Here is a 22,439-nt window from a genome sequence, read left to right on the forward strand (position 1 = left end):
GCAAGAAAAATATCCCAGACTGTGGGGGCTAAAGTAATATTATCTCATTAATAAAAGCTATTAGAACCTAGAAACTGGTAATGAGCCACTATGTTCTAATCTGTCACCGATGGGACTTGATTTGTTGATTCATTTCCTGCACCCCAGAAACTATCCAGCTGAAAACAAAACACGAAAGCGAGGACAACCAATCAACAAATTCACAGCAAAAAAAGCAGAATAATGATGTTATAAATTGTATCCTTAATTAAGCGAGCAGAAAGAAATGCACCATCCAGGGGAAGAGAAAACAAAACAAAACAGTTGGCATGTTTCCTACAAAGTTATACTTTGGGGTTTCAAGCAATTAAATAAAGATTTAACAGAAGGATGGTATAAATAATGACTCATAGGTCACCAGTGGGTGGCAGGTGACAGAGGGAAAGCCTAAAGCTTTGATGTGACTCACTCTGCTCGCGTTCTATAGTGAGTTATTACTTTTTTGTGCAATTTAAGTCAGTCTCGGTGCAACTTCATTGACTGCGTCCAACTTGGCAGATGCTCAAGCATCAGCTTCAGAGTTTTCTACCAGACTCCTCTGCCAAGAACATAGAACAGTACAGCACAGGAACAGGCCCTTCGGCCCTCCAAGCCTGTGCTGATCATGATGCCCCAACCAAACTAAAAAAAACCTTCTGCCCTTACTCGGTCCATATCCCTCTATTCATGAACCCGTCCAGATGCCTCTTAAATGTTGCTAATGTGCCTGCTTCCACCACCTCCTCTGGCAGCGCGTTCCAGGCACCCACCACTCTCTGTGTGAAAAACCTCCCCCGCACATCTCCCTTAAACTTTCCTCCTCCCACCTCAAGCCTGTACCCCTTTGTAAGTGATACATCCACCCTGAGAAAAGGCCACTAACTATTCACCCTGTCTATGCCTCTCATCATTTTGTAGACCTCTATCAGGTCTCCCCTCAGCCTCCGTCTTTCCAGTGAAAACAATCCTAGTTTATTCAACCTTAAAGTAAAAGTTTATTTATTAGTCACATGTAGGTTCACATTAACACTGCAATGAAGTTACTGTGAAAATCCCCGAGTCACCGCACTCCGGCGCCTGTTCGGGTACACTGAGGGAGAATTTAGCACGGCCAATATACCTAACCAGCGCATCTTTCGGACTGTGGGAGGAAACTGGAGCACCCGGATGAAACCCACGCAGACACGGGGAGAACATGCAAACTCCACCTGGGTCCCTGGCACTGGGAGACAGCAGTGCTAACCATTGTGCCGTCTGCACCCCGCCACTGTTTCTAGTCAAGTAATTATGTAATGCCCTCTTGAATGCTTCATAAGGTATCAGTGAACCACATGGGTTTTTACTATAATCACTGATATATGGTCACCATTACTGAGACTAGTTTTAGAATTTGAGGCGCGTCTGATAAATAGACAAGGCTGATGTTGCCAGGAACAGAAGGCTTTTATTCGCTAAAAAGGAACGATGTGGAACAGACAATAGCAGAACAATACTGGGCATGAGGATCTCCCGACTGAGGCTGGAGGGGGAGGGCTGCAGCCTTTATACCCTGAGGGCGGAGCCTCCAGTTAAAGGTGCAGCCGAATTAAAGGTGTCAGGGAGTGTCACATATATGGACAGTAGTGGCAACAATATATACAGCTCAACCGTGCCGAAGGCACGACAGTGGTTTACCACAGAATTGTGATGTATGAATTGACTCCATTGACTCTGTCTATACTTCCTGCTGCCTCGGCAAAGCAGCCAGCATAATTAAGGACCCCATACACCCCGGACATTCTTCCACATTCTTCCGTCGGGAAAAAGATACAAAAATCTGAGGTCACGCACCAACCGACTCAAGAATAGCTTCTTCCCTGCTGCTGTCAGACTTTTGCATGGACCTACCTCGCATTAAGTTGATCTTTCTCTACATCCCAGCAGTGACTGTAACACTACATTCTGCACTCTCCTTTCCTTCTCTATGAACGGTATGTTTTGTCTGCATAGCGCACAAGAAACAATACTTTTCACTGTATATAACACATGAGACAATAATAAATCAAATTTAATTTAATTTACACCAGCTGTGGTGAGATTTGAACTGATGCTTTTCAGTTTGAGCTGTTGTGGGTTACCAGCCCAGTGACAATGCCACTATGCTACCATCACCCCACTTTGAAAAGCTTTTTAAACACGCCTTTAGTGTCACTGGACTAAGAAGAACCAGTTTAATTTTCGAGCCTCCTTGTAAATGAGCACAATTAACTGAAACCCTGTATCGTGAAAAACCCTGTCTAGTGATTAACTTGCCCTGACAATTTTGTGGACACAGCCTGTTTCTAACGCAATGTGCTTCACTCCAGCACTAATAACTGTGGATCCTCAAACAGTACTGACTGCAAATCATATTCATCTGAATTGCATTGAAAAAAAGAGCAATTTTGAATGTTTAAGCTTAAAGAAACCTAATCAGTGGAACAGTAATGTTCATTCCTGTGCAATCTTGTGTTGCCAGTCAGGCTGATTGCCGTTTTATTATTAATTAGAGTCTTATTTAGATGCATAGACATACGTTTGATAATCTTTACAGCAAACATAAGATCATGCACCATGGATGCTGCTGATGTTAAACGCTGCCAACAAGCTTTAATTAAAATTAACTTGCCATTTCTTTCAGCTGAAGCAGCATTGGCAACGGTGCACAAAGTGCTCACTGCAGGACGTGAAAAAATTAATCGGGAATAATTAAGCAAGTTCCCTTGATTTTATTAATCGTCTTTTTATTCCAGACTCAAGGTTTAAAGGAGATGTACGAGGCAGATACTTTACACAGAGGGTGGTGGGTGCCTGGAACTCGCTGCCGGGGGAGGTAGTGGAAGCGGATACGGTAGTGACTTTTTGAGGGGCGTCTGGACAAATACATGAATAGGATGGGAATAGAGGGATACGGTCCCTGGAAGGGTAGGGGGTTTTAGTTCAATCGGGCAGCAGGATCGGTGCAGGCTTGGAGGGCCGAAGGGCTTGTTCCCGCACTGTAATTTTCTTTGTTCTTTGTTCTTATTCAGTTATAACAAAAAACATTGATTTAAAATATAGTTTGTCAAATCTAGTGCGCAAGGACTTTATGTAAAAGCACAAACTGCATTTGATCAAAATTCGGAAAGTGGTTTAAATTCTTACCTGTTTGTCGTAGGTTCTATGCTCAGGTCGTTTAAAGGAAAATAATTCTCAAGTTGGGATGAAGGGAGTGAAATAAAATTGTTACTTGAATTGTGTTTTGTCTTCTTTATAATCCAAAACTTAATATGAACATGATTGACAGGCAGAATAGGACCAGCTGGTCCATCAAGCCGACCTCACACCATGGCTAAAATCCTCCCTCCCACCCCCATCCCTGCATCACTGCTATAACCCCTGTCCCATTTTCCCTCACAGCCCCATCATGCAAACCAGCCTCCCATCCATTGTCTCTGTCTACACTTCCCGCTGCCTCGGAAAAGCAGCCAGCATAATTAATGACCCCACGCACCCCGGACATTCTCTCTTCCACCTTCTTCCTTCAGAAAAAGATACAAAAGTCTGAGGTCATGTACCAACCGACTCAAGAACATTTTCTTCCCTGCTGCTGTCAGACATTTGAATGGACTTACCTTGCATTAAGTTGATCTTTCTCTACACCATAGCTATCACTGTAATAGTACATTCTGCACTCTCTCCTTTCCTTCTCTATGAATGGTATGCTTTGTCTGTATAGTGCGCAAGAAACACTATCTTTCACTGTATATCAATACATGTGACAATAATAAATCAAATCAAATCATTTCACAAATAAATACATCTGTACAGATTCTATGATTCTATGCAGTGAACTTACTACCAATAAATTTTACAGTGTTTTAATGCTTCACATTATAGAACCCCTAGAGTGCAGAAGGAGGCCATTCGGCCCTTCGTGTCTGCACCGACTACAATCCCACCCAGGCCCTATCCCCATTACCCCATAACCCCATGTATTTATCCTAGCCAGTCTCTTGACACTAATGGGCAATTTAACATGGCCAATCCACCTAACCTGCACATTTTATGGGTGAGATTCTCTGGCCTCCGTGTGTTTCCCGCTGGCAGGAGGCGGCGTGTTGTTTGCTAGCGGCAGGATTCTCTGGTCCCGCCGCTGTCAATGGGAATTCCCATTGACGCCACCCCATGCCAGCGGGAAACCCGCTAGCTGAGGCACACTGCCAGCTGAACCGGGGATTCCTGCCTGCGTGAACGGCCCGAGGATTCCGGTTTATATTTCTTTAACATAAAAGCTTTAAAAAAGCAACAACAACTGAGTTGCAATATCCTGCACATATTTCAGTGGGTTTGCATTTCTTCAATAGATAGATTGGTAGATAGCTATCTTTCACCTTGGCTTGGAGCAGTAACTGCGACAGGCAGAGGATCAGCTAACTGAGTGCATTTAAGACAGCGATAAATAGGTTCTTGATTGGTAAGGGGATTAAACGTTACAGGGAAAAAGTGGAAAAATGGGCTTTAGATCATCTTACAGCTCTCAATTTTAAAGTTAATTACTCTGCCCTTTTACATTTTGGTTAGAAATATGGATAACTATTATCAATAATAAAGGCAATGCTGCCTCAACATCCAACATAAACAGCATGTGACATACCACCAAAGACTGAATAACCCAGAAACATTGACTCAGTGAGTAACCTTCCTGCCAGTGGGTTTCAATGAGCTGTTTCATCCTTCATGGCCTGTCTGGATCTTTTGCAGCCATTGAGACAACAGCAGCAACAGCGAAACAAAGAGCAACTTCAGAACAGCTTCACAGAGGATATGTCAGTGCAGTGACTGCGGCACTGGATTACCCGCCCACAGGTCATGAGTTCAAATCCCACCAAAGCAAATCAAGGAATTCAAATCAACAAATCAAGCACTGGGGACAACGAACTATTGCCAAACCCAACAATATCGATAATGTCCTTCAAAAAAAGAGAACCTAATGCCCCATTCTGGTCTGGCCAAGATAAGCACTGAACTACGCAGTTGAATCTTAATGCCTTCGGGCCAGCTGGCAATGGTCAACAAGAGCTACCCACATCCAAATAAATGGAAAGAAACACTGAGTATAAAATTTTGAATTTGTGTTCTTACATCTTGCTGCTATAGGAAATGTTTTGCAACATAACACCATAAGATATAGGAGCAAAATTAGACCATTCGTCCCATTGAGTCTGCTCTGCCATTCATTCATGGCTGATAAGTTTCTTAACCCCATTCTCCTGCCTTTTCCCTGTAACCTTTGACCCCCTTACCAATCAAGAACCTATCTACCGCTGTCTTAAATGCACTCAATGACCTGGCGGCCTGGCCTTCTGTGGCCATGAACTCCGCAGAGTCTCACACCCTCTGGTTGAAGAAATTCCTCCTCATCTCGGTTCTAAAGGAGTGTCCCTTTACTCTGAGGCTGTGCCCTTGGATCCTCATCTCGCCTGCTAATGGAAACATCTTCCCCATGTCCATTCTGTCCTGGCCTTTTAGTATTCTGTCAGCAGGCTGATCTCAGCGGAAACAACAGTGGGAGTTCCTTTCAGCTTCTGTGCAAACAAGCACATGAATTTTTTACACATTCTCTTGTCCTTTTCTTTATATGTTTTATATATATATACACATATACACACACAAAAAAAAACCTGAATATATTGTCAGTTATTTGGAAAATTAATGCATGTTAACACTCATATCTGTTTTGAACAAGACCAAAAATACAAAGCTGAATGCAGGTGTTATTTCTGGAAACACCTGTACACAGTTTGACTGAAGTAATTAATAGATGCTAAGCTGAAATGTTTGCAATCCACAATGTTTAGTTAAATCGTCGCCCTCTTAATTTCGAAAAGGACGGCCATATTTTAAAAAATAATTACCATTTATGCAATTTCTTGGCAGTGCATTTATTGTTAGTTGTTGTAAACTAACCAATGTTGCCTATTCCCTGCACTCACCCCCCACCTCTCCTCCCCAACGCTAATTTAACTCCCACCCCCTCCCAGGCCAGTAAAGTCGATAGAACCACATGGTGAAGGGGAGGTGATGGCCTATCGCTGGACTATCAATCCAGAAACTCAGCTAACGTTCTGGGGACCCAGGTTCGAATCCCGCCACGGCAGATGGTGGAATTTGAATTCAATAAAAGAATCTAGAATTAAGAATCTACCGATGACTATGAAACCATTGTCGATTGTCGGAAAAACCCATCTGGTTCACTAATGTCCGTTAGGGAAGGAAACTGCTTGTCCTTACCTGATCTAGCTCACATATGACTCCAGAGCCACAGCAATGTGGTTGACTATTAACTGCCCTTGGGCAACTAGAGATGGGCAATAAATGCTGGCCTACCCAGTGACGCGCATGCCCGTCACTGGCGAATAAATAAAATTATATGGATAATTCTGGCAGTGATTCTCCCATCCCGTTGCACTGATATTTTAGTGCAGAGGGCCGGGAGATTTAACTTGTGCCCGATTCGCAATTCCCGCTGGGCATCCGGCCCTGAGTGTGTGATCCAGAGTCGGGTTTCCAGTGCCGTCTGCTCCATGCCAGAAATTGGTGCGGAGCTGAACAACCGATGCAGCGGGTAATTTTAATGTGATTTAAATATAATTAGCGGGCCCAGGATGGAAATCTCTGGGCCCTCCAGTGTCTCCCCCCACCAGGAGTGTTTCACTCCAGCGGGGATTACAGAAGCTCCCCACTTTCAGGGAGCTAGTGGCCCAATCCTGCTGGAGTGAACCCCGGGGGGCAATCGAGGCCCCCAAAAGAGTTGGACGCCAGGCATGGGTGCCTCCTGGGCAATGGCACCGTGGCAGTGAAAGCCTGGCTCCTTAGCACTGCCCAAGGGGCAAAGGGCCAGTGCCCAGGGGGCACCTTGGCACTGTTCACTGGGCCATGGAACAGTGCCAAGGGGGCAGGGTCTAATGGGGAGGCCTCTGGGAAAAGATGAGTGGGAGTGGGGGGGGGGGGGGGGGTTGGGGGATCCCGCTGCCACTCTGCATTCGAAATTGGTGGGGGAGGGAGGGAGGTCAACGATCGGGACTGGCCATCGGGGTGGAGGGGAGCAGCCTGCTGGGGGGGTCGGGTATGCATGGGGGGAGTCGGCATTGCAGGGGGGGGTGGGTGGTTTGGGACTGCCAGTGGGGGAGGGGGAATGGGGACGGTGGGGGAGGGGAGCAGAAGATCGAAGCGGGCCGGGAGGGGGCTGGGGTCGGGCTGGCCCAGACATGTTTGGGGGCCAGCGATTGGGCCGTGTGGGGCTCAGAGAACCGGCATTGCAGGGTTGTGTGCTGGCCAGCAACCAGGAGGCTGGCGGATAGGGGCCACTGCGCATGCACTGATCTCCACTCTGACAGATTGCCACATGCGCAATGGCTCTCTCAGCGCCATGCTGCCGGCTTCTCCAGCGGGAATAGGCCCCGTCACTGAATTTCAGCATGATTCACGCGAGGGCACTCTGCAGAGCACAGAGTGTGGGAGATTCCTTTTTAAACTCCCGCTGAAAAAAATCAACGTGATTTACTTCAGTTTTTACATGAATTCGACCGAGAATTTTTTTGGGATACTTAAGAAAATTGTCCTGTTCAACTTTTCTGCTATGAAGAGTAGCTTAAGCAGATTTAGAAGATGCTACATGTTGAGTCGTCGAACAGTAATTTATATCTCAATGGAGTTTTTTATTCTTCAAGGGGCGTTAACATACCTGGCTAGACCAGCATTTGTCCCCTGTCCCGAACTGCCCTTGGTAAATTAATGGTGCGCCGCCTTCTTGAATCTTTGTTGTCCACTTAGTGCAGATACACCCAAAGTGCTGTTGGGAAGAGAGTTCTATGATTTTGATCCAGTGACAGTGAAGGCACGGTGATATAATTCCAAATCAGGATGCTGTATGGCTTGGAGGGGAACTTGCAGGTGGTGATGTTCCAAGGGGGCCAAGGGCGCAGGGTCTAATAGGGGGGTCTCTGGGAAAAGATGAGTGGAAGTTGGGGGGGGGTCCCGCTGCCACTCTGCACTCGGGATCGGTGGGGGAGGGAGGGAGGTCAGCGATCAGGGCTGGCCATCGGGGTGGAGGAGGGCAGCATGCTGGGAGGAGTCGGGTCTGCATGGGGGGGTTGGCATTGCAAGGGGTTGTTGTGTTTGATGGTCGAGATCGCAGGTTTGGAAGGTGCGGGTGAAGGAGCCTTGGTGTGATGCTGCAGTGCATCTTGTAGATGGGCACACCGCTGCCAGTGTGTGTGTGTTGGTGGTGGAGGGAGTGGATGTCTAATGGGGTGAATGGGGCACAAATCAAGTTGGCTGCTTTGTGGGGATAGCATTGAGCCTCTTGACCGTTGTTGGAGCAGCATTCATCCAGGCAAGTCAAGAATATTTCATCAGAATCCTGGCTCGAGCCTTGTAGATGGTGGACAGACTTTGGGAAGTCAGGAGGTGAGTTATTCAGTGTAGAATCCCCAGCTTCTGACAGGCGCATGTGGCTATAGAGTTTATGGGGGTGATTCTCCCAAAGAAATTCTAAGCGCTGAATTCGCGGGAAAACTGGTGTAAATCACTATTGTCTTTTCAGTGGGAGTTCAGACTTGAATCTCCCTCAACTCTGTGCAACGCAGAGGTCACAATCGTGAATGTTATTAAAAGCTCAGGGGGCGGGGCCTATTCACACCGGAGTCTGACAGTTCCAGAACTCTGAGCATGCTCAGTGGCCCCGAGCTGTCAGCCTGCAGTTTGCTGGCCAGCTTGGTGAGCTGGCCCCCCCATGAGGAATCCCCGGCCAGCCCCGACCCCCCCCTCCCACCCCCCGCGGTCCCGGAGCGCCCCGATCTCCAACCCCAACCCCCAGCAGTGATGATTCACCCCCAGGCAGATCCCATCACCTCATGGCCCCACCCCCCAGCCCCGCACCTCCCGGCCCCACTCCCTTGGCACTGCCCAGTGCCCGGTGGGCAGTGCCATGGTGCTCCCTGGGCATGGGCACTTTGCCCCGTAGGCAGTGTTAGGGGACCAGGCTGTCACTGCCACAGTGCCAATGCACAGGCGGCACTGAGCCCCCTGCCACCCAACCCCCTGTGGGAGATTGCTCCCCACTTCACTCCAGCAGGGTCTCCCGCTAGTTCTCCAAAAGTGGGGAGCTACACTGAACCCCGCCGGAGTGAAATAATTCTGGCGGGGTGAGAGGTGCTATCAGGCCTGGAGATTTCAGTCGTGGGCCCGAAAATCACATACAAATAACATTAGAATAAGATTAAGATAACTTACCTGGTGTTCCACCGGTCTCCTGTGTGGTCCCAACTGCGCTGGATATCCGTCGCTGGGAGGTGCGCGCGTGTCGGGAGCGCATGCGCGAATCCCGCGAATCGGCGCACGCGCGATTCACCTGGCCTGACCCGCCAAAAGATTGCGGGTCGGGATGGGAGAATCGCGGCCTATGTGGCTGGTTCAACTCAGTTTCTGGTCAATGGTAACTCCCAGAGTGTTGATAGTGGGGTTCTCAGCAATGATAATGCCACTGAGTGTCAAAGGCAGATGTTGGATGCAGTGACTGGCTGTAGAATTGTATTCTTCGTGAATAATTCAAAAATCTCACTTCCATGCGATAGACCTTCATCGGACATTGTAAACCTGAGTTGTTTTTAAGAACAGCTTCAAGGCTGATGCTGCATTTTGCAGAAAGATTTGTCACTGCAATGATCTGTAAAATCAAATATGAACCTTACAAATTTGGAAAACTTGAGCATCATTCTGAAAGGTGTAATAAACCCATAATTAGTCCCTTGTGAGAATAAAGCATTAGTTTCCGATGCATTATCATCAAGATCAAAGTCCATTTTGATGGTCAGATTTTTAATATGTTAATAGGTGACAGAACACTCCTTATTTGAAGATGCCTAACTCCCAGAAAATCAGAGAAGAGTTGAGATTGTATTAATCATGAGGGGAATGATTGTGACTTCAGGTAATAGTGCACTGGGCAATATCAGAACAATTGCACACTTCTTCTGTTCTCATTTCCATTTCATGCTATTGTTCAAAGTCACAATTATACCCATTGGCTACATTGCTGCCTCTCTATCTGAGGTGAAGAGGCCCATTTTCCAGAGCTGGTGTCAAGCAAGTGGCCAGAGAAACAGTTGCATTCCAAGCTGGTTCGATTGATTGAAAATATACTTAAATTATCATTTGTCACAATCCATCTGCCACACAGTGGCACAGTGGTTAGCACTGCTGCCTCACAGTGCCAGGGGCCCAGGTTCAATTGCAGCATCGGGTCACAGCCTGTGTGGATTCTGCGCGTTCTCCCCGTGTCTGCGTGAATTTCCTCACACAGTCCAAAGATGTGCAGGTTAGGTGGATTGGCCATGCTAAATTACTCCTCATTGTCAGGAGGGTTAGTTTTTTTAGAAGTTTATTTAATAATATCACAAGTAGGCTTACATTAACACTGCAATGAAGTTACTGTGAAAATCCCGCAGTCGCCACACTCCGGCGCCTGTTCGAGTACACTGAGGGAGAATTTAGCACGGCCAATGCACCTAACCAGCACGTCTTTCATACTGTGGGAGGAAACCGGAGCACCCGGAGGAAACCCATGCAGACATGGGGAAAACGTGCAGATTCTGCACAGTGACCCAAAGTCGGAAGTGAACATGGGTCCCTGGTTCTGTGAGGCGGCAGTGCTAACCACTGTGCCACCGTGCTGCCAGGGTCGACACATGGGGTTTCGTAGGGTCTGGGTGGGATTCTTATTGGTCCAGACTCAATGGGCCGAATGGGCCCTTTCTGCACTGTCGGGATACTATGACTCTACGATCGTCTGTGTGGAGTTTGCACATTCTCCTCGTGTCTGCGTGGGTTTCCTCCGGGTGCTCCGATTTCCTCCCACTGTCCAAAGATGTGCGGGTTAGGTTGATTGGCTAGGTTAAAAATTGTCCCTTAGAGTCCTGAGATGCGTAGGTTAGAGGGATTAGCAGGTAAATATGTGGGGGTAGGGCCTGGGTGGGATTGTGGTCGGTGCAGACTCGATGGGCCGAATGGCCTCCTTCTGCACTGTAGGGTTTCTATGATTTCTATGATCTGTAATTTGGGTATCAGCACTCAGTTTTGCTTTTTGCTTTTCTTTGGAACCTGAGTTTCAATTTGTTGTTTATTTCTAGAAGGACATTTTAGATTTAATTGATGAACTATATCTGTAGGTTAGAACATCCATCTGTTTTTACATAATTAGAGGAAGTGTTTTTCACATTTGTTCTTCATAGTTTTGGTATCTGTGGGACTTGAGTTAATATATGTTGGTGTGAATGTTTATGATAGGTGTATTATTGACAAGAAGATGTGACTTTATTTGTGACTGCTGTCTACGTGAAGGAAATGCATCATTTGTTTACAATGGAATATTAACTCTGAGGGACCCAAAGATTAAGGGATGAACATTTGCCTTTAGTCCATATTGTTGTGACCCAGGTCAGAAATTCCTAAGCATTTTATGAAGATAGCCGAGACTCTAAGTTTTGAGATTTGAATTTGGCATAGTGTGAGCATAAGATGTTTCACTCCAGGTATGATTCAAGTGACCCACTGGGGAGCTTTTATCAAAAAAAGTTTATTTAAGAACACAGGTACATATATTAAGAAAACATGAGCATAAATGTTATCAATTATAAGAGAACAACAATAATATTGTATAAACTTTAAAGTCACATCTTCTAGTCAATAATACACCTATCATAAACATTCACACCAACATATATTAACCCAAGTCCCACAGATACCAAAACTATGAAGAACAAATATTAAAAACACTTCCTCTAATTATGTAAAAACAGATGGATGTTCTAACCTACAGATATAGTTCATCAATTAAATCTAAAATGTCCTTCTAGGAATAAACAATAAATCAAACAACCCCCACAAACACACACCCCTTTCCGTGGCTTGACACAGAAAGCAAGTATATTCACATGATGCTGGAATTTGCAGCTTTTAACACCTGCTGTGAATTAGTGCTTTGGATGTTGAATTAAAACGCTGCGAGTTCCCAGTCCAGGAACTTTCAGCACGCCTCGAGAGAGAAAGCATCACATTGGTAATGAAATTCAGCGGTATCTTGGCTTCATTAGTCTGATCGACTTTTTTATTTGATTTGATTTATTATTGTCACATGCATTGGTATACAGTGAAAAATATTGTTTCTTGCATGCTTTCCAGACAAAGCATACTGTTCATAGAGTAGGAAAGGAGAGAGTGGGGAATATAGTGTTACAGTCATAGTTCGGGTGTAGAGAAAGATCAACTTAATGCAAGGTAAGCCCATTCAAAAGTCTGAGGGCAGCAGAGAAGAAGCTGTGCTTGAGTCAGTTGGGACGTGACCTCAGACTTTTGTATATTTTTCCCGATGGACGAAGGTGGAAGAGAGCATGTCCGGGGTGCGTGGGGTCCTTAATTATGTTGGCTGCTTTTCCGAGGCAGCGGGAGTGTAGACAGCGTCACACGTTGGACTTGAGTTATCAGTGATCAGCGATCAGCTGATAATTGATAAATTCTTAACTATGCTTATTAATAAATGATAAGAAAATACCTTGGGGTTCAATTGTTGCAGACAGTGTGCTTGCATGAATATCAGAGTGAATCGACCATGTATCATAAACCTAATGTTTTCTATTTAAATAAAACACAACTCCCCGATGTGTTGAGCGGTCAAGTAATGAATTGCGAATGTCTTCCAATAACAGGGGGAAGGGATGGCCTAGTGAGATTATTTGATATTCATCAACGATATTTAAGCTCTGTACAAAAATGGAGGGCGTGTCCGGGTGGTGTGAGGGAGTGGGCGGGAGTACTAATCGGGTGGTGGGCCTTATCTATAATGCAGCATAATGGAACCATTCTTGGGAGAATTCCTGATTTGCCATATAACCTTTCTGCGCAGTTATAAATTATGTAAATAAAATGAAAAACCTAATCTCCCCGCACCCCCCTCAAGAATTCAGAGAAAGGTTTCCCTTACTTTCCACTCTTCCCCAGCACTGCTGACACTTGCAATGCAGCATGGTTCATTCAGAAGTTGCCTTCTTGCAAAGACCAGAAGACCATAAGACATAGGAGCAGAATTAGGCCACTCGGCCCATCGAGTCTGCTCCGCCATTCAATCATGGCTGATATTTTTCTCATCCCCATTCTCCTGCCTTTTCCCCATAACCCCTGATCCCTTTAGTAATCAAGAAGCTATCTATCTCTGTCTTAAGGACACTCAATGACCCGATCTCCACAGCCCTCTGTGGCAAAGAGTTCCACAGATTCATCACTCTCTGGCTAAAGAAATTCCTCCTCATTTCTGTTTTAAAGGATCGTCTCTTTAGCCTAAGGTTGTGCCCTCTGGTTCTAGTTTTTCCTACTAGTGGAAACATCCTCTCCACGTCCACTCTATCCAGGCCTCGCAATATCCTGTAAGTTTCAATAAGATCCCTCTTCATTCTTCTAAATGCCAACGAGTAGAGACCCAGAGTCCTCAACCGTTCCTCATGCAACAAGCTCTTCATTCCAGGGATCATTCTTGTGAACAGCCTCTGGACCCTTTCCAACGCCAGCACATCCTCACTTAGATACGGGGCCCAGAACTGCTCACAATACTGTAAATGGGGTCTGACCAGAGCCTTATGCAGCTTCAGAAGTATTTTCCAGCTCTTGCATTCTAACTCTTTCGACATGAATGCTAACATTGCATTTGCCTTCCTAACTGCCGACTGAACCTGCATTTTAACCTCAAGAGAATCTTGAACAATGACTCCCAAATCCCTTTGTGCTTCTGATTTCCTAAGCATTCCCCCATATAGAAAACAGTCTATGCCTCCATTCCTCCTTCCAAAGTGCATAACCTCACACTTTTCCACATTATATTCCATCTGCCACTTCTTTGCCCACTCTCCTAACCTGTCCAAATCCTTCTGTAACCCCCCTGCTTTCTCAATACTACCTGTCCCTCTACATATCTTTGTATCATCTGCAAACTTAGCAACAGTGCCTTCAGTTCCTTCTTCCAAATCATTTATGTATAGTGTGAACAGTTGTGGTCCCAGCACTGACCCCTGAGGCACACCACTAGTCACCAGCTGCCATCCTGAAAAAGACCCCTTTGTCCCCACTCTCTGCCTTCTGCCAGTCAGCCAATCCTCTATCCATGCCAGGATATTACCCTTACCACCATGGGCGCTTAACTTATTTAACAGTCTTCCATACGACACCTTGTCAAAAGCCTTCTGGAAATCTAAATAAATCACGTCCACTGGTTCTCTTTATCTAACTTCCTTGTTACCTCCTCGAAGAACTCTAACAGATTTGTCAGACATGACCTCCCCTTGACTAAGCTGTGCTGACTCAGTCCTACTTTATCGTGCACTTCCAAGTACTCCGCAATATCATCTTTAATAATGGACTCTAGAATCTTGTCATTGACCGAAGTCAGGCTAACTGGTCTATAATTTCCTATCTGCTGCCTCCCACCCTTCTTAAACAGCTGTGTTACATTAGTTACTTTCCAGTCTTCTGGGATCCTTCCTGCCTCCAGTGATTCCTGAAAGATCACCACCAATGCCTCAACAATTTCCTCATCTATCTCTTTTAGAACCCTGGGGTGTAGCCAATCCGGTCCACCTGCAGACTTCTCAGTTTCCCTCAAACCTTCTCCTTAGTGATGGCCACTGATTCTCCTGAAGCTCTGGCATCCCACTGGTGTCTTCCACCATGAAGACTGATGCAAAGTAACTATTCAGTTCATCTGCCATTTCTTTGTTTCCTATAATTACTTCTCCAGTCTCATTTTCCTGTGGTCCAATGGCTATTTTTGCCTCTCTTTTACCTTCTATATATTGAAAAAACTCTTCCGCTCTTCTTTTATATTACTAACTAGCTTACACTCATCTTTCATCTTCTCCCCACTTATTGCTTTTTTAGTTGTCCTCTGCTCACTTTTAAAGGCTCCTCAATCCTCTGGCTTCCCACTAATCCTCGCCACTTTGTATGCTTTTTCTTTTGCCTTTATGCTGTCCTTGACTTCCCTCGTCAGCCATGGATGCCTCGTCCTCCCCTTAGCGTGTTTCCTCCTCCTTCGATGAATTTCTTTTGAGCCTCCCAAATAACCCCAAAAACTCCTGCCATTGCTGTTCCACTGTCTTCCCTGCTCGGCCCCCTTTCCAATCAACTCTGGCCAGCTCCTCCCTCATGTCTTTGTAGTTACCTTTATTTAATTGTAATACCATTACATCTGATTCCAGCTTCTCCCTCTCAAACTGCAGGGTAAATTCTATCATATTGTGGTCACTGCTCCTTAAGGGTTCCTTCACCTTAGGTTCCCTAATCAGGTCTGCCTCATTAACATAGAACATAGAACATAGAAAGCCACAGCACAAACAGGCCCTTCGGCCCACAAGTTGCGCCGATCACATCCCCACCTCTAGGCCTATCTATAGCCCTCAATCCCATTAAATCCCATGTACTCATCCAGAAGTCTCTTAAAAGACCCCAACGAGTTTGCCTCCACCACCACCGACGTCAGCCGATTCCACTCACCCACCACCCTCTGAGTGAAAAACTTACCCCTGACATCCCCCCTGTACCTACCCCCCAGCACCTTAAACCTGTGTCCTCTCGTAGCAACCATTTCAGCCCTTGGAAATAGCCTCTGAGAGTCCACCCTATCCAGACCCCTCAACATCTTGTAAACCTCTATCAGGTCACCTCTCATCCTTCGTCTCTCCAGGGAGAAGAGACCAAGCTCCCTCAACCTATCCTCATAAGGCATGCCCCCCAATCCAGGCAACATCCTTGTAAATCTCCTCTGCACCCTTTCAATGGCTTCAACATCTTTCCTGTAATGAGGTGACCAGAACTGCGCGCAGTACTCCAAGTGGGGTCTAACCAGGGTCCTATAAAGCTGCAGCATTATCTCCCGACTCCTAAACTCAATCCCTCGATTAATGAAGGCTAGTACGGCATACGCCTTCTTGACCGCATCCTCCACCTGCGAGGCCGATTTAAGAGTCCTATGGACCCGGACCCCAAGGTCCTTCTGATCCTCTACACTGCTAAGAATGGTACCCTTCATTTTATACTGCTGCTCCATCCCATTGGATCTGCCAAAATGGATCACTACACACTTATCCGGGTTGAAGTCCATCTGCCACTTCTCCGCCCAGTCTTGCATTCTATCTATGTCTCGCTGCAACTTCTGACATCCCTCCAAACTATCCACAACACCACCTACCTTGGTGTCGTCAGCAAACTTACCAACCCATCCCTCCACTTCCTCATCCAGGTCATTTATGAAAATGACAAACAGCAAGGGTCCCAGAACAGATCCCTGGGGCACTCCACTGGTCACTGACCTCCATGCAGAGAAAGACCCCTCCACAGCCACTCTCTGCCTTCTGCAGGCAAGCCAGTTCTGGATCCACAAGGCAACAGCCCCTTGGATCCCATGCCCTCTCACTTTCTCAAGAAGTCTTGCATGGGGGACCTTATCGAACGCTTTGCTGAAGTCCATATAGACCACATCCACCGCTCTTCCTTCGTCAATGTGCTTGGTCACATTTTCAAAGAACTCAACCAGGCTCGTAAGGCACGACCTGCCCCTGACAAAGCCGTGCTGACTACTTTTGATCATACTAAACTTCTCTAGATGATCATAAATCCTGTCTCTCAGGATCCTCTCCATCAACTTACCAACCACTGAGGTTAGACTCACCGGTCGGTAATTTCCCGGGCTGTCCCTGTTCCCTTTCTTGAATATAGGGACCACATCCGCAATCCTCCAATCCTCCGGAACCTCTCCCGTCTCCATCGACGATGCAAAGATCATCGCCAAAGGCTCCGCAATCTCCTCCCTCGCCTCCCACAGTAACCTGGGGTACATCCCATCCGGTCCCGGCGACTTACCAACCTTGATGCCATTCAATAGTTCCAACACATCCTCTTTCTTTATGTCCACATGCTCGATCCTTTCTGTCCTCCGCAATCCAGCAGTACAACCACCCAGATCCCTTTCCACCGTGAATACCGAGGTAAAGTATTCATTAAGCAGCTCCGCCATTTCTAACGGTTCCGCACAAACTTTTCCCCCTTCACCTTTTAAGGGTCCTATGCCTTCACATCTCATCCTTTTACTCTTGACATATTTGTAGAAAGCCTTGGGATTCTCCTTAATCTTACCCGCCAAGGTCTTCTCATGACCCCTTCTCGCTCTCACCATCTCACCTTCTTACACATCACCAAACCCAGAATAGCCTGTTCTCTAGTAGGTTCTGTCACAAGCTGCTCCAAAAAACCATCTCTTAGACATTCCACAAATTCCTTTTCTTGGGATCCACTACCTACCTGATTTTTCCAGTCCACCTGCAGATTGAAGTCCCCCAAGATTATTGTAATATTGCCTTTTTTATAAACCTTTTCTATCTCCTGATTTATTTTCTGCCCCACATCCTGACTACTGCTAGGGGGCCTGTACATAACTCCCATCAGGGTCTTTTTACCTTTGCGATTCCTCAACTCTACCCACAGAGATTCTATGCCTTCTGATCCTATATCGCTTCTATACCTCCTTAATCTTATTGACCCTGTGCCAATTAGCTTGTGGCTCAGGTCGTAATCCAGAGATTATTACCTTCTTGGTTCTGCTTTTTAATTTAGCTTCTAGCTGTTCCCTTAGCAGAACCTTAGCAAAGCGCACCAATTAACCACGGTTGAATTCCTCTAGCTCGTATAGTCGTCAGCCAGATAACTTATCACAGTGAGAGCAACATTCAGCCATGTTTGATTTAAGAAGAAACAGGGAGATCTCAAATGCTTGAACATCAAACTGATGCAGAACTCAATGGCAGGTAGTGGACTTGCTTCATGAGAATTCTCTTGCCTGGTATTAGTTCAGCATGTCCATATAAAAGAGATAACAAACATAGCCGTGTCCTGAATTGGATTATTTCAGTGAGGATTGGATGGATTTTAAAACTAGCACTGTGGAATATAGTATCTTCACAATCAATGTACTTTAGCCTGCAAGTTTAGTTGTTATTCTCTAATTAGACACTTAAACAATAAAACACCAGATCTCCTATTCCACCTTGGTCTTTTCCAACTAGTTAAATACACACAGAGATACATTTGATTTGATTTGATTTATTATTGTCACATGTATTGGTATACATTGAAAAGAATTGTTTCTTGTGCACTATACAGACATAGAGAAGGAAAGGAGAGAGTGCAGAATGTAGTGTAACAGTCATAGCTAGGATGTAGAGAGAGATCAACTTAATAAGAACATAAGAACATAAGAAATAGGAGCAGGAGTAGGCCATCTAGCCCCTCGAGCCTGCCCCGCCATTCAATAAGATCATGGCTGATCTGACGTGGATCAGTACCACTTACCCGCCTGATCCCCATAACCCTTAATTCCCTTACCGATCAGGAATCCATCCATCCGCGCTTTAAACATATTCAGCGAGGTAGCCTCCACCACCTCAGTGGGCAGAGAATTCCAGAGATTCACCACCCTCTGGGAGAAGAAGTTCCTCCTCAACTCTGTCTTAAACCGACCCCCCTTTATTTTGAGGCTGTGTCCTCTAGTTTTAACTTCCTTACTAAGTGGAAAGAATCTCTCCGCCTCCACCCTATCCAGCCCCCGCATTATCTTATAAGTCTCCATAAGATCCCCCCTCATCCTTCTAAACTCCAACGAGTACAAACCCAATCTCCTCAGCCTCTCCTCATAATCCAAACCCCTCATCTCCGGTATCAACCTGGTGAACCTTCTCTGCACTCCCTCCAATGCCAATATATCCTTCCTCATATAAGGGGACCAATACTGCACACAGTATTCCAGCTGCGGCCTCACCAATGCCCTGTACAGGTGCATCAAGACATCCCTGCTTTTATATTCTATCCCCCTCGCAATATAGGCCAACATCCCATTTGCCTTCTTGATCACCTGTTGTACCTGCAGACTGGGCTTTTGCGTCTCATGCACAAGGACCCCCAGGTCCCTTTGCACGGTAGCATGTTTTAATTTGTTTCCATTGAGATAGTAATCCCATTTGTTATTATTTCCTCCAAAGTGTATAACCTCGCATTTCTCTCCAAAGTGTATAACCTCGCATTAATGCGAGGTAAGTCCATTCAAAAGTCTGATGGCAGCAGGGAAGAAGCTGTTCTTGAGTCGGTTGGTACGTGTCCTCAAATCTTTTTATCTTTTCCCCGATGGAAGAAGGTGGAAGAGAGTATGTCTGCCGTGTTTGGAGCCCTTAATTATGCTGGCTGTTTTTCCAAGGCAGTGGGAAGTGTCGACAGAATAAATGGATGGGAGGCTGGTTTGCGTGATGGCCTGGGCTTCATTCTTGACCCTTTGTAGTTTTTGCGGTCTTGGGCAGAGCAGGAGCCATACCAAGCTGTGATATATCCAGAGAGGATGCTTTCTATGATGCATTTGTAAAAGTTGGTGAGAGTTGTAGTGGACAAGCCAAATGAAATAGACAGATACATCCAGGCCTAGCAAGAAAAACACCAAACTAAAATAGTTTTCTTTTAATTAAATTAGCCTAACCTGTGGATTGCGCATTTTCAATGTGTTTTATATGTAGAGAAACTTAAGCTCGTAAGCATTTTTAACAGAAGGCAGTGCATGGACTGGAGCAGCAAATTAGAAATGACTGAAGGAAAGACCTTTCATGGCCTTTCAGGACATCCGAACACACTTTGTAGACAACCAAGTACTTTTGATAAAGACTGCTGTGCTGGAATCTGACACAAAAACAGAAAATTCCAGAAAATGCTGGAAAATCTCAGCAGGTCTGACAGCATCTGTGGGGAGAGATAATAGAGCCCACGTTTCAAGTCAGGATGACACTTTGTCAGAATTCTGAAGAAGCACTTTTGAATTATACTGTTGCAGTGTAGGAAAGGTGGTATCCAATTTCTCACAGCAAGTTCTCACAGACAGCAATGTGATAATGATCAGGTAATCGGAATATAGGAAGGCAGATTATTTGAATGGGTGTAAATTCAGAGAGGTGGCTATTCAGCGAGACTTTAGTGTCCTTGTGGATCAGTCGTTGAAAGTACACGCACCGGTACAGCAGGCAGTAAAGAAGGCAAATGGTATGTTGGCCGAGAGGATTTGAATATCGGAATTGGGATGTTTTGCTGCAAATTCATTGTTGAGGCCACACCTGGAGTATTGTGCAGTTTTGGTGTCCTTATCTGAGGAAGGATGTCCTTGCTATAGAGGGAATGCAACAAAGGTTTACCAGGCAGATTCTGTCTGTCATATGAGGAGAGACTAAGTCGGTTTGGATTATATTCACTGGAGTTTAAAAGAGTAAGAGGGGCTCTCATAGAAACCTAAAACATTCTAATAGGATTAGACAGAAAGAATGTTCCAGATGGTGGGGGTGTCCAAAACTAGAGGTCATAGTTTGGGGATAAGGGGTAAACATTTTAGTACTTAGGTACAGAGAAATTTCTTCACCCAGAGGGTGGTGGATGTGTGGAATTCACTACCACAGAAAGTAGTTGAGGGTAAAACATTGTGCGATTTCAAGAAGGAATTAGATAAAAAGGTCTTGGGGCTAAAGGGATCGAGGGATACGGGGGGAAGGGGGGATCAGGATATTGAATTTGATGATCAGCCATGATCAAAAATAATGGTGGAGCAGGCTCGAAGGGCCGAATGGCCTATTCCTGCTTCTATTTTCTATGTATGTTTCCATGTAAAATTTGTTTTAGTCATGTTGGTTGCTCGGAAGACTTCCCTTGCTCTTCTTCAATAGTAGTGCCTTGGGACCATTTAACAAAGAACAAAGAACAGTACAGCACAGGAAACAGGCCCTTCGGCCCTCCAAGCCTGTGCCGCACATTGGTCCAACTAGACCATTCGTTTGTATCCCTCCATTCCCAGACTGCTCATGTGACTATCCAGGTAAGTCTTAAACGATGCCAGCGCGTCTGCCTCCACCACCCTACTTGGCAGCGCATTCCAGGCCCCCACCACCCTCTGTGTAAAAAACATCCCTCTGATATCTGAGTTATACCTCACCCCTCTCACCTTGAGCCCGTGACCCCTCGTGATCGTCACCTCTGACCTGGGAAAAAGCTTCCCACTGTTCACCCTATCTATACCCTTCATAATTTTGTACACCTCTATTAGGTCTCCCCTCATTCTCCATCTTTCCAGGGAGAACAAGCCCAGTTTACCCAATCTCTCCTCATAGCTAAGACCCTCCATACCAAGCAACATCCTGGTAAACCTTCTCTGCACTCTCTCTAAAGCCTCCATGTCCTTCTGGTAGTGCGGTGACCAGAACTGGACGCAGTACTCCAAATGTGGCCTAACCAGCATTCTATACAGCTGCAACATCAGACTCCAGCTTTTATACTCTACACCCCGTCCTATAAAGGCAAGCATACCATATGCCTTCTTCACCACCTTCTCCGCCTGTGCTGCCACCTTCAAGGATTTGTGGACTTGCACACCTAGGTCCCTCTGTGTTTCTATATTCTTGATGGCTCTGCCATTTATTGTATAACTCCCCCCTACATTAGTTCTTCCAAAATGCATCACTTCGCATTTATCTGGATTAAATTCCATCTGCCATTTCTCCGCCCAATTTTCCAGCCTATCTATATCCTGCTGTATTGCCCGACAATGCTCATCACTATCCGCAAGTCCAGCCATCTTAATGTCATCTGCAAACTTGCTGATAACACCAGTTACATCTACATGAGAGGTTAAATGGGCCTTGGCTAAACGTTCTGTCTGAAAGAAGTCATCCCTGATATTGCAAGCACTCCCTTAGTATTGCACTGGAAAATTAGTCCCGATTACATGCTTAAGTCTATGGAGAAGGCATTAAGTCCATGACATTTTAAATCAATGACAGGCATTTCCCCATTGAGCCAAGGCTAACAATTAATTTAATTTTCTGCTTTTGCACCAACATAAGGCCTCTATTAACTTGGGTGGCAATGAGGCTTGAAGTAATACAGTTCCTTACAGCAGACAAAAACGCTAAGACATCTCGCTGAAAATCATAGAAACCATCATAGAATTCCTACAGTGCAGAAAGAGACCATTCGGCCCATCGAGTCTGCACCAACCACAATCCCACCCAGGCCCTACCCCCACATATTCACCCGCTAATCCCGCTAACCTACGCATCTCAGGACTCTAAGGGGCAATTTTTAACCTGGCCAATCAACCAAACCCACACATCTTTGGACTGTGGGAGGAAACCGGAGCACCCGGAGGAAACTCACGCAGATACGAGGAGAATGTGCAAACTCCACACAGACAGTGACCCAAGCCGGGAATCAAACCCAGGTCCCTGGAGCTGTGAAGCAGCAGTGCT

This window comes from Mustelus asterias, chromosome 9, assembly GCF_964213995.1.
Source record: "Mustelus asterias chromosome 9, sMusAst1.hap1.1, whole genome shotgun sequence".
Taxonomy (NCBI): Eukaryota; Metazoa; Chordata; class Chondrichthyes; order Carcharhiniformes; family Triakidae; genus Mustelus; species Mustelus asterias.